The sequence below is a fragment of the Gymnogyps californianus genome, chromosome 7, assembly GCF_018139145.2.
Source record: "Gymnogyps californianus isolate 813 chromosome 7, ASM1813914v2, whole genome shotgun sequence".
NCBI lineage: Eukaryota > Metazoa > Chordata > Aves > Accipitriformes > Cathartidae > Gymnogyps > Gymnogyps californianus.
In genome coordinates this window covers 418,654-431,282 of record NC_059477.1, presented here as the reverse complement: position 1 = coordinate 431,282, position 12,629 = coordinate 418,654, and the positions used below count along the sequence as shown (strand labels likewise).

The 12,629-nt window shown below is 58.5% G+C and overlaps 1 protein-coding gene across 1 annotated transcript in view; it reads right to left on the bottom strand.

Moving 5' to 3' along the window:
• ADARB1 (adenosine deaminase RNA specific B1) overlaps nt 1-362 on the bottom strand; it is an 83,552-nt gene extending 83,190 nt beyond the window's left edge. The window contains exon 1 of the mRNA XM_050899735.1: nt 332-362. The gene's annotated coding sequence lies outside the window, so the exon portion shown is untranslated. The remainder of the gene's footprint in view (nt 1-331) is intronic.
• Between the last annotated feature and the right edge of the window lie 12,267 nt (nt 363-12,629).

Below are 12,629 nucleotides of genomic sequence, written 5' to 3'. Positions count from 1 at the left end.
GGCCGCGTCGGGTGGCTCCCCTGGGGCGGGCGACCGGGGCGAAACTTCCCGCCGCGCCGCCACCCCCTCAAAATGGCTTCGCCGCCGCCGCGGCCCCTGGCCGGGTAAGGCCGCCCGGGAGCCCGCCCCCGCCCCCGCCGCCGGGCACGGCCGGGCCCCGCGCCGCACTGCGCCCCGCCACGCCGGCGGCCGGCACCCCCGCCCCGCCGCGCCCCGCCCGCCGCGCTCAACAGGTGCGGGGCGGCCGGGCCCGCCGCCACCGGCACCTGCCGCCGCGTCAGGACCTGGACAGGTCCCGCGGGGCGCTCCCGCCGCCGCACCCGAACCTCACCTCTCCCGGCGCCGCGCCGCTGCCCGGGCCCCACCGCTGCCGCCGCCGGCTCCGCCATCCGCAGCCCCGGCCGAGCCGAGCGGCGGCCCCCGCTGCGCCGCCGCCGCCGCCGCCGCCGCCGCCGCCACCGGGCTCCCGTGCGCGCCTGCGCGCGACCGGGGCGACCGGCCGCGCGCGCCCCCGCCGACGTGCAGGCCGCGCCTGGCCCGCCAGCAGCGCGAGCCCCGCGCGCGGGGCGGGGCCGGGGGCAGCGCCTTCATTCCCATTGGCGGGCCCCGGGCGGGGCGGGGGCGCGAGCGGAGGGCCGGCACGCGACCGCGACCGTGCGCGCGCGCGCGCCCCCGCACCGGGGACGGCAACGGGAGCGAGGCGGGGCCGGCTGCTCGGGGAGCCGGCGCTGATTGGGCGAGCGCGGCGGGGCGGGGCAGGCGGCGGCGCGAGGGGCGGGGGGGGGGGGCGCTCTGCGGCGCAGAGCGGGCAGGGGCGGGGCGGGAGCGAGGGGCGGGGCCGGCGCCGGGCTGGGGGCGGGGCCTGGGGCAGGGGCAGGAGGTGGGTCAGGGCCAAGACCCGGGTCAGGGCCTAGGCCTGGGCCTGGGCCTAGGCCTGGGGCTGGGCCGTACCTGTTTTAGCCCAATGTGCCTCTGCCTGTCCCCCAGCACACCGCTGCCTTCACCGGCACTACTCACACCCCACCGGTCCCCAGCCAGTTAATCCAGGCCTGCTGCTCCCCGGCCGAGCCCTATGCCAGGCCTCAGCAGGCAGGTGACAGCGGGGTGGCCCAGCCAGCTCTGCGAGGTGTGCTGGGCTGGGTGCCCGCATCACCCAGTGCGGCGTGATGGGTGCCGGGACTGGCCTCCACAGGGTTCGGTGCTGGGGATGACTCTTCGGCCGGGCCGGGGCCACCCAGCACCCCCTGCACGGCCTGGGCAGCCTACAGAGATAAAACAGACTTCCAGTGAGTGTGCGGGGACGGCTGCGAGTGAGATGCCTACAACAAATACTTTAAGGAAAGGAGAAACCAAAGTATAGTTTAAGTCATTAAAGTGCCTTCAGCACGTGGAAAAGGACTTTGCGGTGTTAAAACAGTCCTACAGGGACCCTATGGAACGCGCACGTGATGCCTAGCTTGCAGCAGCACCTGTGGTTGAGGACACCCAGATGCCGCTCGGAGACTCGCCGAGACATTCATCGTCGCCAGGAGCATGTAAGCTGCTGAGGAGCTCCTCTCCCTTTGACTTCGTTTGCCTTTTAGACCCAAACGTCTTCATTTTATTTTTCAACAAAGTCACTTTTTGTCAAAAGGCAGAGAAATGCCAACGTTGGTTCAAAAGAGGGGGGGGGGGGGGGGAAAAGAACAAGTCCCCATGTCTTCCATGCTTAAACCCGGGGACTTGAGACTGGTCTCAGAGCCAGCAGAGCCCAAGGACTGAGCCTCTGCGGTTCTAAAATCATCTCAAGATGCGATGTCTGTGTCCGAGTGCATCCCACCATGCCAAGATGAGAAGGCACAGTGTTTTCCAGCAAACGAGTGATCTCCACTCGAACACCAGCCGCGAAGTTCATCAGTGCTTCTACCGTGTGTATCTCATGGCTCGTTGTGTAAATTATGCCTTCAACCTCGCACAGAACAGGGGATCCAAAAAGGTTTAAATAATTACTTTAAAACCTGGCTCCCACATGGTCTGCCTGCGACAGCAGGCTTAGAACGAAAGCATGCAGTCACTTGGGGAGCAGGTTTCTGAGCAATGACTTGCGTTTCGCTCTTGACATCTGCAGGTCTCAAACCAAGCTCAGCCCGTGGGATGCAGCGGGACATGGCAGGATACAGCGCTGGCCTCGCTCTTCCTGACTTTCGTGGTTTTTCAGGCTTGCAGCCCGGTATCACTCCTCTCCTCTGTCCTTCAGAGCACTTCATCATGTCCCAAAATCTCATTCCCGGCCACAGCTGACCACAGACATCGACTGGTCGAGCAGAAATCTTTCCCAGCTTTCTGTCCCTTTGAGGTTACCGAATGAACACAAAAAGTTATTAAATAAGCCATCAGCTTATTAAATTTACCCTCGGGTAATATTTTTCCATCTAAGAAGCCACATTAAACATTATATACTGCAGCCTTTTTGCCTGGAACACGGTTTCCAGAGCCAAGTGATGGAGCAATCATCCATCACACGTAGAGGGGGAGACAGTGGACACCCCCAGTCCCAGCTGCACGTGATGGGAGATCTCAGGGCGGAGGTGGGCCCATCCACAAAAGCATCAGCTCCGTGCCCAGAAGCTGCCCAGAAGCGAAGGGCAAGCTGGCAGATTCAGCTGCACCACCATGAACACCCAGGCCAGCCCTGCAGCTCATGTCCTGAGGCACTTCTAGGATGTCCAGGCAGCAAAGCTGTCCTCTTCATGGTAAAAAAGCAATGGCTGTTCTGCACTTGGATATTTCTGGTGAGAAGAGCAAGGTGTTAAGCGTAAAGTCAGTGAAATGCAGAATATATACTGGAAGCATCTTCAGAAGAAGCTTCCTCCAGGGGAGCAGTGGGACACGTGGCCATGGGGTGCACCAGCCCCAGGACTCTCTGCAATGGGTCGAAGCAGAGCAAAGATACCGAGCGTACCAGAGGCACCGAGGGGAGCTGGAGCGCTTCCCCCAGCCCGCCTCCCCTCCGAAGCAGAGCCGGGTTTCCCCACCCAACACAAAACCTGACCGTGGATGGAGCTCAAAGCCCCCGGCTGCTGCTGACACCAAGACACAAGCAGAACCCGGGGACCGCCGACCTTTGCACGGAGGAGAGGAATATCCAGAACTGCAACAGCCAACGCTGAAACCAAGGTGCCGTGAAGTGAGGTGGGACCTTGCCCACAGGGCCCCTCCTGGAAGACCACTCCTGACGTCCATCCTCCTGCGGCTGCCCACAGACCCACAGGTCACACCCAGCTTGCTGGCCACCAGGAAAAGAAACTGTTTGTTAAAGTAATTAGGATCCAAAAGGAAGGGACATTTAAAGATAAGATATTTAAAGGGGATATTTAAAGAAAAACACATGGTTTTCTAAGGCTTTGACCCAGGGACGTGCTGGTGGGAAGAACCTCCGGTGGGAAGAGCCTCTGGCAGCTCCCATTCAGCTTCCCCCGTGGGAAGCCGGCCCCGTCCCACGGTGAGGTGTGCCCAGCCATCGCAGGAGCCTCATGTAGAAATCAATCAGACAAAAAAGATACGTGTTGCTGCATCAACCACCTCGCTATCGCTCAAATCTCGTGCTAAGAACTCGGTGTGCTTTCTCACCCATTTCTCTAGAGCGCTTGGGTGGTGGCACCCATATTACCGTGTTGCATCGCGCTCCCTTCGATGCCCAGCACGGGCTCCAGGTGCAGCACCGAGCGGCTGCTCCGCTCGCATGTGGCTTCTTCCCTCTCTCCGTTTGTTCCTGGTGGGGTAAGGATCCGCACACGCGTTCACGGGAAGGGCGAAGAGGATCGGCACGAAAGCCTGTGCTGGAAACAATAATCTATTTTTATACTTCCTCCCTCGCAGAGACAATCTTCCGCCTCTGCCCTGCTTGGGAGCGGCAGCACCCGTGGGCAGGCAGCTCTTGGCTGGCGAAGCCTTCGCCTCCGGGAACGCCTGTCCACGTTTCCTTATCGTATTTTATTTTCAGCTCAAGGAATTTAACACTAGCTACTACGGGGTTTTTTTTTTCCCCCCCCTTAGGATCAGCAGTGAAGCCAGCAAGAACGAAACCGCGTTCCTCAATTCCACCTCTGTATCACGGGCCAAAGCAGTTGTGTCCCGCCAGGATGTTGGGGAAACCACCACCGGGGCAAGAGCCGGGGGACAAAGCTGAGAATTAATGACCTTGACTGGTACCGCCGACGATGATGAAGATCACAGCACTCAGCAGAGCGAGCGCTCCCACCACTGAGCTGGAAGAGGCTGGGGAGGTGCTGGCCCCAGGACAGCCGTTCCCCCCAAGGACATCTGGATGTCCCCCCGCCTAGGACAGCCAGAAACGCACCCGGGGACATCCCCTTTGGCCCCTCCGGAGTCCAAGGGACAAGGAGGGCTTCTCTGCTGGCTCCGGCCCTGCGTTGGAGAGAGGAGAGTCACCGCTGGGGCCCCCACGAGGGCTCACGTTGGGCAAATAGCGCAGGGGTGAGGGTGGGGTGGGAGGCACGGCGTGTCCCCAGGCTCCTCGTCCCGCTCGATGGCCGGCCCGACTCCACCGCGGATCAACTTGGTTCCCTGCCACTGCGGGACGAGAAGGGCTCCCTCCCCGAATAGCACTGGCCTTGCTGAGCTGCGCCACAGGAACACAGTTGCTGGTGCTTATGAAACATCACATTTTTCCAAATCATTCGCTCTTTTTCTTCCTAATTTTCATCCAAATCCTGTTTTGGTTTTTTGGGGGGGTTTTTGCTTTGTTTGTTTTCCGTAAACTTACTTTAATAAATGAATGGCTTTCTAACAATGGCTTTTTCATCAAAATCCTGGGAAATTGGAAATATTAGGCTGTTGCTTGTAAAACCGAGCGCAGCGCGTTTCGAACGCCACAAGCCAAAATCAGCTTTACAGTTTCCGCGCTCTGAAATGGTTTTCCACCCCGGGGCAGCTTGATTTGCAAGCTGGCCTCGCTCCTTGGGGTCCCCACACCCCAGGACATGCCTCGGGGCTCGCTTAGCACCGGTGGGAGCAGAGCTGTGCCTGGCGCAAGGCTTCTGCACGGGCTGATGCTCCCCCAGCGTTCCCCCAGCCATGGCTAATTTGCCGGCCAGTGTTCACCGGCGAGGCTTGTGCAGTGTTGGAGGTCCCGGCGGAACGTGGGGTTTCAAGAGCTGAGAATACTGTGGGTTTGCCAGAGCCACAGATTTCAGAAATGACCCACTCTTCCCAGAATTGTCGCCTGCGATTTCAGGGAATTTTGTCTTGAAATCTTGCCTCGCTGCCATGTCTGACCACCAGCTGAAACCTCCTGCTGCTTTTTAATGGCTCTGTCTGCACGTGCCCTCCGCGTCACGTGCTGGCATCTTCTGCAGGCGACTTGCCCGCGAGCTCTGACCTAGAGAGCGGAGTCCAAGGTGAAGGACCCGTGTTTCGGCGTCGCGACGGCCTTCGGGGCAAGCGCCGAACGCAGCCCTGCGTGCTGGTCCTGCCGTCTCGGCGCACAGCTCTTGCAATGCAGAGTTTCCATCCCACACCCACCGCGCTGGAGCCACGCCTTGCGCCCGGTGTGCCGGTTCATCCAGACTCCTTGCCCTCACCTGAGGGACGTGGTGGATGCACTGCCGGACCCATCGCCTCCTCCATCCCGTGCCACCATCCCAACGGGAACTGCATCCCCGGAAAGCCCTACCAGCAGATCGAAGCTTGGTAGTTTCCCCCCGCTGTTGCCGTATGATCCTCGGTGGAGCAGCAGCCAAGCCCGGGGAACCTGCTTCCAAAGCGATGCTGCAAAAAGAAGGAGGAGGGATGTTTAACCCAGACCTTGCCGAGGGCGGCAAGCTGGCTGTCCTACGGAAGGACAACAGCATCCTCCCCGGGGCGGTGGCTGCCTGCCGGAGGACACCTGGGAAGCACAGTTGCCTCCTCCAAGATTTAGCTGCTTGCTGATACCAATCCTTCCTAGAAAGGAGATGGGGGCTGGGGAAAACGCTGTGGTCTGCAGCTCCCCACCGGAGCACCCCGGGCACGTCGCCCAGCTCCCTGCACCCCCACCACGTCCCACCCCTCCTGCCCAGGGCCCTGGTCACCCTGCAGACGAAGCGTCCACCTATTTGCCTGTCCATCCGCCCGTGCGGAGCCTGCCACGCTCCCAGACCCTTCCCCACCACGGTGTTGACCCTCGCCGGCATTAGCCATGTATTTCTGAGCAGAGATTGCTACGGAGCACATAATTTAACTCTCATAAAAATCATCGCTGCCTCAGTTATTCAGCACGCTCGCCCCACTGCCCAAGCTCGCTTGCTGATGTTTCCATGCAGTTGAGATATCAAATTTTGTTGTATAATTGGTGTTGGTTGCCAAGAGCCGGCTCCTACTTCGTAACACACGTGTGCCTGTATTCCTACCGCCTTGTTTATACGTGATTGATTTTACGCATGTGCAGATGCCGGTACACGACATAGCTGCTCTGTAGATGGTCTGCAACATGAATTTCTGAGGCCAGCACATCATTCAACGCAGTTTGGCAGCTCCACTGGCAGTAACCTGCTCGTGCAGACCCTTGAACGAGGCCGAGATGCATACCTGTGCTTACATGATGCCCTGCGCTGGGTCTGCAGGCAGGATGGTGATGCCAGACCGGCACGTGCCCATGAGCACCCAAATGGGGTGCTGGCTGCTAGCCCACGTGTTGGCTCCTGTCCCCCAATACCTCAAACGGTGCCTGCGAAAGCCGGACAAACCATACGTTTAAATACAGATCAAGTTTTCAGCCGCGAGAACAGTCTGTCCTCATGGCCCCTTCTGCTGTCTGTCCGTCCATCCTCCCGGGCTGGCTGAGCGTGGGACAAAGGGGTGCGTGTGTCGGGGCAGTTATTCTTCCTCCATCTCCTTCCCCTGGGAGGATATCCTGGCATCATCTGCCTTCACCTACCCGAGCCCTGACATTTGTTCCCTTCCCAGCAGCTTCCTGTTTGGGAAATTTCTTTGTCTCGGCTTCCTCTCCTACTTGTGCCACTGAAACCAAGGCGACTGTCCCGGGAGCATCGAGCGAACGAGGTGTCGCACGCTGCTTTTCGTGCCGTCGACATCCTCCACGGCAAACTGCATCCCACGCGCGCGTCGAGCGGAGCTGCCGGCTCGCCACGCCAGGCAGCGAACCCGCTACGGCAGGCTCAGCGCCACCAGAGACCCCACCACGCCGCTGTGGTTCCCACCAGCAACGTGGGAACATCTTGCTCCCTGTCTCTCCATGGCTCACTCGGTTGCAAAGAGAACCTCCGCTAGATTAAACCACAGAAATCCTCACTTCTTTACAAACGCTGAGCACGGCATCCGGATCCCACCACCGCAGCTCCCCACCCTCATCGCCCCGGGGCAGCGCAGCAACCCCTTCAGTACCGTTGGGGACAACCGCCGCTCCCCACACGCGCGGGGATGATGAGCCACGTCGAGCAGACACAGGCGGACCTGTACGGTAATGGAGAGCAGTTCATGTACAAACCACGCCGAGTTCAAACAGGGTCACCAACACACCCCGTCTGGCACGAAAACACCAATCGTTAAAGCAGAGCGAAACCCTTAGATTATATTTCATGCATCCTACTTGAAAGCCAGTGATCTGAAAAATCCCACAGCATTCGGATGCAAAGGTCTAAATCTTAACGACGCTCCTGGCAAGGTTCTGTGTTTTGTTTGCACTGTTTAACAGCTTCTTCATAAGGAAACAATTGGCTCGGTTAAGGAAAAAAGCCACCACAAAAATCCTCGCCCCGCTGTTCAGCCGATAGAGCTCCATCAGCGACGTTGCTCTTGATGCCAGTCCCAGTTTGGGTTGCTAGAGCTCCTGCACCCAGCGAGGCGTCTGGACCGGGCGGAGGGAAACCACAGAGCCGCACGCTGCGACTCCAGCTGCTCGGGCGCCAGGAAGGGACTGGCCTCAGGGAACTGAAGGCAACCATTTATTTTTGCATGTTTTTGAAAACACTTCCTTTAGCATATAATGCATTTTTCTCCCATCCGTATATCTTATTGCCCTCAAATATTTAGTTTTTTTACCACAAGTCTAACTCTGTTACATAAATTTGTGCTTAGGAACTGTGACCTATTTCAACACATGGGGTTTTTTTTTCTTTTTTTTTTTTTTTTGTGGATGGAGGCAATGCTTTTTCACACGCTCTGAGTGAGAAGCCCAGCCCTGACAACTGATACGCGGCAGAACCGGTGGCAAGCCCAGCACTGTTCACATGCCCTCCCTTCGCCGCCGCCGCGCGCGAGGCAGGGGAGACATCCCAGCAGCTTCAAGAAACCGGAGGAGTTGGGATTTGCAGGTCAGGCATCTGCCTCTGCCCTCGGGCCGAGCTGCCGGTGTGCCAGGCCAGGTCCCCAGGAGCCACCACGCCTCGGCCGCAGCTCCCGGGGAGGGGGGCAACGCTGCCTTTCGCAGAGAAAATGGCTGAACAGGATTAAATTGCTCATCAAAATGAAAACACAAAGCCAGGTTTAACGCCTCACACTGAAACAAGCCATGGTTCAGAGCAGAATCAGCAGACGCCCAGATAATTATCGCGTTGGGAAGAGTTAGCATTGCAGGGTATGATTTTCCCTTGCAAGGAAATGGTAAGTATGGAGATAAGGGTGATCCAATTAACCAGGCTTTACGTGGATTTCCAAATGGCATGTGGCAATGCTCTTAAGCGCTTAAAGAATGCCCAAAAGCTCTTAAAGAAACTGAGCTGCCATGGGATAAGAGGTAGAGACCTCCTGGGATTAATAACTGCTGAAAGGTCAGAAGTGAAGAGCAGGAGCAGGAGCAGGACTGCATCTCTCAAGGGAGGGCAGTGGTGGAGCCCCCCGAGGGTCTGACCCATCCTGCACCTCCCTGAGCGCTCTGGAAAAGGCCCGGCCACAGCAAGGTGATGACACGTCCTGGCAGGACGGCCACCAAGGGCAGGGAAAGCAACAGACAAAGGCTGCCGCAGAAAGGCTGTGGTGAAATCCGTGCTTCAGGGTAGGGACACGTGGCTTTGTGCTCAGGGGCAAAGGCTTGATCAGGTGATTCGCCTCGCTCCTCTCTTGTGCAACATGTGGATGAAAGGAGGAGTTGTTGGTGCCAATCTCATCCGCTTCCAAAACCATCAAGCAGCTCAAATTCGCATGCAGTTGTATTTTCCTCAGGTTCCCTGCGGCTGCTCCTGCTACATCTGCAGGAACCCATCTTGGGCTGGTTTCAGATGTACCTGTGCTGTAGACAAAGGGCAAAAGAAACAGGTACGAGCGTGCAAGCAGCTTCGTAAAGTGTGGGAAATGTAAGGATCAGCTGGGGAAGAGAGCATCTGGGGGAGAAATAACCCCACGCAGGGAAAGGGCTCGCTGCACTTGCTGGAGCGTGCAAGAGGGACGAGTGGCAGAAGGTCACAAGCGCTGGGTCTCTGCTCTGCCAGCCACGTTCGGTTCTGCCCCTGTCCTTTCTGGGCTGGAAGGAGCAGGAGTCACTGTAGCTTGAAGCCTCTGGAGCTGCCCGAGCGCTGGGCCAGCCATGCTCCCTGCGGTGGGACGGTCAAGGACCATCTTCATGGCTGGAGGGAGCCTGTTGTCCGGTCCGGTCCCCAGGCTGAGCATCGCAGCCACCTCCCTGGCAAGCTGCCCGGGGCAGAGCACGCAGGGGCAGGGATGGAGGAAGTAAGTTCAGCACGACTTGCTATTCAGAGGAAAAACCTGGCTTCCTTGTGCCCCGGGATCTCCGTTTCCACGAGTCACCGTGCTCCCCGGGAAGCCGACCCGTACGTGGTGGAGCCGGACGGGCGCTCCAGGTCACAGGGAAGCGACCAGGACCCTGGCTGCAGCAAGGACAGCCGTGGCCAGGCTGAGTCACGGCCAGCCGGGTCCCAGACAGACGCTGCTGTGGGCTGGGGTGTGACTCAGCTCGTGGAGCGGCTGCCCCTGCTGACAGCCCATCCTGGTGACGCGCGAGGTTAGGGAGGGTGAGGAGTTCAGGTCTTTTTTGTGAGCTGGGAGACACTTCCTCATCCCCAGACAGCAAACCGACAGACGCACCCCCAAATGCCTCTGCAGAGGTTCAAGGCTTGACGTCCTCCTGGGGACAGACTGACTGCAGTGAAGACATGCATGGGAAGGGAGCCAGCCCTGGGCATGCCCTGGCCAGGGAGTAGAGAAAAGCAACCATCCCGCAGCAGAGACCCAGTGCTCCCAGCATTCCCACTGCTCCTCACTGGCTGCCGCTGACACAGCAAGTACTGGGTGAGGAGCGTAGCCGAGGGCTGGAGTTGCACCAGACCAGGGCATGACCCAGGGACTGCTGCCAGCTGGTGGAGAGGAGAACCCGGGAGTCATCTCAAGGAGCCCATGGCAGCCCCCCTCAGCCCCACTGCTCCCAGCCAGCAGTCGGCACGAGCCGTCCAAGAGCCTCCGGCAGATCACGTGAAGGAGGGATGGCTGGGCTCACGCACGGACGGTTCAGCCAGCGGGTGCCTCCCGCGGCGCAGACCAAGGTCTCGCCGCACGCTGGGGGCTGTTCCTGGGTCTGGCACAGCCGCGACACGCGTCAGAACTTGGGATCAAGCTCGGGACCCCACAGGATGAAGGTAGCTCTGCATGGCTGGAAAACAGCATCCCTGTCAGCTATCCAGCTGTTTCTCCTCAGCCACGCCAAGAGAGGGCTTCACCTCCATGACAGGTGATTACACTGCACAGATGAAAGGCAGGGCGACGGTCGGTTTTACGGATCCGCTACTCACACAGCCAGCCCTGCCAGAGCCCTAGGATCTCTTCACTGGCTCAGCAAGACTCAGGAGAAAGCAAATTAATCTGTCATGCTCCCATTCCTCTCCTCCACAAATCGGTGTTGGTATGAAGGAGGCGGTGCCGACGGCAACCCTCCCGTCATCCAAGAAAAGGTACTACCAGTACCTACAAATGCTGTCCTGCCTAGGCCCTGCAATGATGATACTGCTCCTCATTTCTCTACGCCAGCCCAACGTGCCAGCCCAGAGCATTTCCTGACAAAGCCAGTTTGACTAAAGCAGCGTGGATTAGCCGGTTTTTGCAGTCCATTACAGACTGTATTTACCAGGAAGGTTCGAGTCCACCTGGGGAGCAGGAAGGGATGCACTTCCAGGGATGGGTTCCCAGTCACGGGCCACCGGACAACTTGCTGGCACGGCAAGAGGCTGCCAGCTGGGTGCCAAACTGGTGGCCTTGGTGGAAAACCTAGGAGCAAAACTCCCTGGGTGCAAAACTCCCACAAACTTGGGAGCTCCGCTGGGCTCACCTGCCTGCCCCCAGCCGCCGCGAGCTTTCCCTGGCAGCCTCAGAGGCAGCCAGCTCCACCCCGCCGGTACCTGCACCGCCGGCATGTGCCTCGGTGCCGGAGCTGGCAGGGCTTATGCTGGCAAAAGCCATCACACATGCTTAGCTCTAGGGAAAAAAGAAAGCTGTGGGGCCAACGTGGCTCATAGCTTCAACCAGAGTGTAAGCAAAAGTACTCTCTACCTGGCGCAAGTCATATTTTCCATACGCGAAGGGGATGGGGGGACTCGCTTGCACAAGGTCTGTAAGGAAAACTTTCCAGGGCAGACAAGCCAGAAAGCGGAAGGAAGGAGGAGGGAGTCTACGGACTCGCACTAGGGACTTCCTTGGGTTAGACGAAGGGTCGGGGCCAGGTCTGTGTGACTCACCGCGCTTTCCTGAGACATGCCGCTGGCCTGATGCAACCCCTGCTCCGGCAGAAACAAAGCACGATGGGCCATCACCGGTACCGGGGGAGAAACGTGGGAGTTGCAAGAGCTGCTTTAAAAAATATCCCTTTGCAACCTGCGAAGCAAAGACACTCCCCATGAGCTGCTGGTAAAAGGAGAATTCCCTACCACCCACCGCTTTGGGTGCTTTGTGTGTAGCAGAAAATAACCGCCGGTACCACCAGATGGACAGGATACCCAGGCTTCTGCTTCCAGACACGGTTCTGTGAACAGCCTTCGAAGGCGAAATCACCAACAAGAAAGAAAACAGCTGCGAAAAGTAGCCCCAAAAATTTTTCCAGTCCTGAGTTTGCAGTGCATTCGCTGCTTACTCACTTCTTGCTAAGTCCAGAGCTGCCGGGCCGGGCCCCCGCCCTCCCCTCCGGCACAACTACTCCTTACAGCTTGGAAGCTATTTTTTCCCACCCTACTATCTAAAAAAAAAAAAAATAAAATTGGCGTGAAAGCTTTTATCATCCTGAAAACGTGCCAACTGCGAAGGCGACTCGGTGTCTCAGCCGCCTGTTTCCTGGCAGATTTTAAGTCCTTTGCTCAACTGCTAGGATGGCGGGGGCAGGAGATGCCTGCAGCAGCAGGCTGTGAACTGTAGTTTCAAACAAGTCACATGTTTTAACTTCTGCTAAATACCCACGAGACCAACGTTTTCAAACAGCGGGCTAAGAGCTAGACACGCAGCCAAGCGATGGTGTCGGCCCAGCCGAGGTAAAGAAAAGGTGTGGAACGTGCTGCACGGTGATGCTGTGCATGGAGATGAAGGGCCACCAGCATGGGTACGGCTACCAGGCAGTACTGAGCGGTGTCACCCGGCTCAACACCTCCGCCTGGTCGGTCACCCCTTCGCTTCCCGGATAATGAAGCTTCAGCTCTGTT